Genomic DNA, 4623 nt, shown 5'->3' on the forward strand with positions numbered 1-4623 from the left:
GAAAAGTAGTAAAAAGTTCATAAGCATACAGTAATGAGATGGCAGAGTGCCCTTTAAGATCTCTTTTAACCTTTTCCCCTATTCTAATCTTGTGTCTATGCCACTTTGAATTCAAGTACGTAAAAATAAATATGTGCACAACTAAAACTAGAAGCAAATATGGAACTATGTGAACAGTTGAGAGGTTAATGTGCATTAGGATCCTTCTTCATTTACTCAAATTCCCTCATACCATATAAAAAGTACATGTCTGTGTGCATGTGTGTTTAAATAATAATCTAGACCAAAGAAAATGTAATTAGAAAGGTCATTTCTGAGAGTAAAGAAAAACAAACTTTATTCGAATGCAGTTCACCTAAGGTTCTACGCAGTTACTAAGTGAACCATGAATTTGGCACTGAGCTTCCTGGCTGCCAAAATGAAAAGAGGAACTGCAGTCAGTCACATGATCCTCAGTGTTCGTGCAAAGAAAACATTTCAGATCTTAAGAGAAACAAAACTTCTCCTGGCACTTAGCCCTGAAAGAAATTGCTCTCGTGGGGGTACTGATCAATGTCAAGTGAAGCGTCCTTAACAAAATCCCTGCAGCAAATATGATTGTGTGGACATCGAAGCTGTTTCTTGGCTGTTCCTGGGAGAAAACGGAGGTTGTGACCCAAGAGCACAGTGCACTAAAAACATTTCTCTACAGAGCAAGAAAATACCAATTGAATTTTTGTATAGTCTAGGTAGACCTAAAAATTAATAGCTAAAATATATTTTTTTTTTAATTAGCAGATCTTGGTGTGTTCCCTGGGACTTCATCCTGTGCTCTCTTGTCCCCTCTGTTCTTGTCTCCACTCATGTACCCAATCTGCCATGCCCTGCTCTGGAGAGACTCCCACTGTCTCCCCCAGCAAGCGGGCTTGGCCTGCAGAGGAAGATGGCATGTGGCCCTGCTTTGCCCTGTTCTTGGAGCACCGGTGGCACCAGCTGCGGGCTATGACCTGTACAGTGCCTATGATTATTTATACAGTACTACCTATGGAGAAAGCCCTTGTGAAAACAGACATTCAGATAGCTCTTCCTTCTTGGTGTTATGGAAGAGTAGCTCCATGTTCTGGCTTGTCTGCCAAACACTTCATAGATGTAGACCCTGGTGCTACTGATAAAGATTATAGAGGAAATACTGGTGTTGTACTGTTTAATTTTGGCAAAGAAAAGTTTGAAAAGGGTGATCTAACTGCACAGCTCACTGGTGAATGGATTTTTCTATCCAGAAACAGAAGTCGTACAAGTTTTAGATGGCACTGAAAGGGGATTAGGAGGTTTCGGTTCCACTGGAAAGAATTAAAATTTATGCCAAGAATAGAAAATGAGAAAACGTCCTTTTAAAAAAATAAATAAAGAGTTTTTTCGCTTGTAAATAAATAAATAGTAGATGACATAGGTTTCAGACAATCCTTTATGAATATTACTTCTCTAAAGCAGCTAGAGAGTTTGAGCTTGTGCTCCATGATAAGAAACCAATCCTCCTTAAATTTATATGTATTTTCCTTTATTAACTCTTTTCCTTTAATGCCCACCATATTATGCAGGGCCCCTCTCTGCCTCCAGGGCTGTTCCCTTCTCCAGGTTCTCACCTACAGTCTCTATATACAGCTCTCTTTTCCTTTTGTGGTGCTAGGCAGTTTCTGTGACATGTATCCTCCCACTGGGAACTAAATTAAGACATCAAAATCTTGTCACATCAGGCACCTAATAATCACTAGTTGTTTGCTAGCACTGTTCATCTGAGATGAATTTAAAATTCTGATCCTGAAAGAAAGCTGCCAGTTTCCATTAACAGTCACAGTCAATTCAAAGACCTTGACCAGGAGCTAAGAGTAGAAAGCTAATAGGACAAAGGGTTAATGGAACTTAAACACACCTTGAACTAGCATATGCTGCTTTAAGGATTGGTGACACCTCTCTTCAATGTCCTGCTGACCATTATGGATGAGCTCAGCTAAAGAGAAGACCAGGAGGGGCAAAGGAGGCATACTGTGACAGCCTGGAAGTTCCCACTACAGCTGGTGCATCTCTCTTATTCTTCCACTGACCTTCTTTCTGAACTTAAAGTTACCTTTCTTTTTTTTTTTTTTTTTTTACTTGCTTATTCTCTACCTTGTCCAACTGCAATGTAAAATCTTTGAATGCAAAGACTGTATCTGCCTTGCTACCTCCTGGGACTACAGCAATAATATCCAGCATTAAGCAGACAGTGAATATGTGCTGGGTTGGGTGGATGAATAACTGAATAACTGTGAAATTTCCCAGCTGGCTTGGTGATAGGGATGAATAGTTTCCCTCTCTGGGCTTTTGTTTCTTCCTCTTTAAAAGGAGGGGTTTGGGGCAGTGTGGCTGAGATTGCTGGCTGTCTACCAAAATGTGTTCTCCCCTTCTCCCATGGTAAGACAGCTGGCTGAGCATGTGACTGCCCAGCAATTGGGTGGCCATGTGGCTGAGTTCTTGGAAACTGAATGTGAGTGGAAGTGATGTGTCTCTGTTCCAGAGCTCTTAAGACAACAGATGTGCCTGCTCGATGTTCTTTCTTCTTTTCTAACAACTGAGCACGAAAGCCACCTAGTCTCTAACACGCAGGCAGTAAGGACACCCGTGAGGATGCCGGAGCCCTCCAGCTGGCCTGAACAGCTACATGGAGCACAGTTCAACTGCTCACCTTGAAGAGAAACGTGAGCCATTGCATTGTGGTGTCTGTTTCTTACAGCAGTTTAACTCCCTCACCCCCAAAATGAATACAACTAGACAATCTCTGAGGACTCACTCCAGCTCAGAAAGGCTTGATTGGTGATTGACTTCATCGCATATAACCACTTACTTCATTTGAGAAACCTGTATTCTCAGAGAATTATACTTTAATTATATTAAACAGATGCACTTAATCTTTATTCTTTTCTTGAGATTTTCCCCTAAGTATATGGATGTGTGTTTCCCAGAAATAAAATTTAGTTTGTACTTTTGAAACAACTCTTTATACCATCCAGATGAAATGAGAGTTGAAAGATTGGCTTCTTTATCAATCACAAAGAGTATAGTAGTAATAATCCTATAAATCACCATCACTTCTACATATTCTGTCACGGTTTAGAGTGTTCTAGCACCTTGTGTTTCCAAAAGTGGGGCAAGTATATCAGGAATGGTAGATGAGATGGTTCTGGTAGGACAAAAACTTTTTTTTAATTTAATAGCTAATGTAATATTTTATGTGTCTTCTATTTATGGCAAAAGACTCTACTTATCAGTTAATGTAGTGGTATAGTTTTCCTCAAAAATATATGTGTGTAAACAAAAAGTGAGTCCCTTTAGAGAAAAACATGAGTAGTACAAGAAATGACAAAAAATGCAAAGATGGTATGCAAATGATTAACAATGGGAAACTCAACAATAATTGCAAGGTAGACTGAAAAGACATAATGATGTTCACTTTGAGTGTTAAAATTAAAACTCTAAAAGTAGCATTGTCCAACCATATCAATAGACTAAGTGATTAACTCAAGTGAGATTAAGAATACTGACAAAAAAATATCATAGGCACCTTCATAGTTCACAAAATGCTTTTTCACATTCCTTGTCTCTTTTAGTTTTATAATTGAATACATTAAAATGTAATATTAATGTAAATGGATAATCACATAGAGTTCTATTTTTTAAAGGGCTGAGTATATATTATGCTGTTTGTGTTACAGCATCGGTAAAGGAGAAACCTCATGGGCTGTAGCCATCCAAGACCAAGGCTCAGAGTCTAGGTCAGTCGTTCAGACACTGTGGGACCCAGAGCAGAGCACACATTCCACAGTCAACAGACTTTTACTGAGCACCTATAATGTGAGAGGCATAGATCTAGGTGCTTTGGATACACTAGTGAACAGAGGAGCAGAGGTGTTTGCCCTCAAGGAGCTTACTTTCTAATGCAGGAGACTGCTATGGTCTGAATATGTCTCCCCAAATTCATATGCTGAAACTTAATCCCCAATGTAACAGTATCAGAAGGTGGGGACTTTCAAAGGTAATTAGGTCATAAGGGCTCCACCCTCATGAATGGGATTAGTGTCCTTATAAAAGTGACCTCAGAGAGCTGACCAGCCCCTTCCACCATGTGAGGACACAAGAAGAAGGCACCTTCTATGAACCAGAAGACAGCCCTCACCAGACACTGAATCCACCAGCACATTGATCTTAGACTTCTCAGCCTCCAGAACTGTGAGAAATAAATTTCTGTGGTTTATAAAATACCCAATCTGTGGTAATTTCTTATAGCAGCTTGAACAGACTAAGATAAAGACACACAATAAACATAATAAGTAGATTATGTAAGGCATTAAAAGGCAAGAAGTATTAAAAAAGGGCAGGGGAGGGGGAAGGGGTCTATATAAAATAGAATGATGGACTTCATGGAGGGTAGATTTCATGGAGGAGGTAACATTTGACAAAGACTTAAAAACAGGTAAAGGTATGAGCCAAGTGGGTGTCTGGAGAAAAGGGGTCCAGCAGGGGGATTTGCTTAGGGCTTTCTAAGGTCAAAGTATACCCAGTATATCCAAGGAACTGCGAGGAGGCCAGTATGGTTACAACAGAATGAAC

The 4623-nt window shown here is 39.8% G+C and overlaps 1 pseudogene; it reads left to right on the top strand.

Moving 5' to 3' along the window:
• Positions 1-858: 858 nt before the first annotated feature.
• On the top strand, positions 859-1333 carry LOC134374657 (deoxyuridine 5'-triphosphate nucleotidohydrolase, mitochondrial-like; annotated as a pseudogene).
• The last annotated feature ends 3290 nt before the right edge of the window (positions 1334-4623 follow it).

Source organism: Cynocephalus volans, chromosome 4 (genome assembly GCF_027409185.1).
Source record: "Cynocephalus volans isolate mCynVol1 chromosome 4, mCynVol1.pri, whole genome shotgun sequence".
Taxonomy (NCBI): Eukaryota; Metazoa; Chordata; class Mammalia; order Dermoptera; family Cynocephalidae; genus Cynocephalus; species Cynocephalus volans.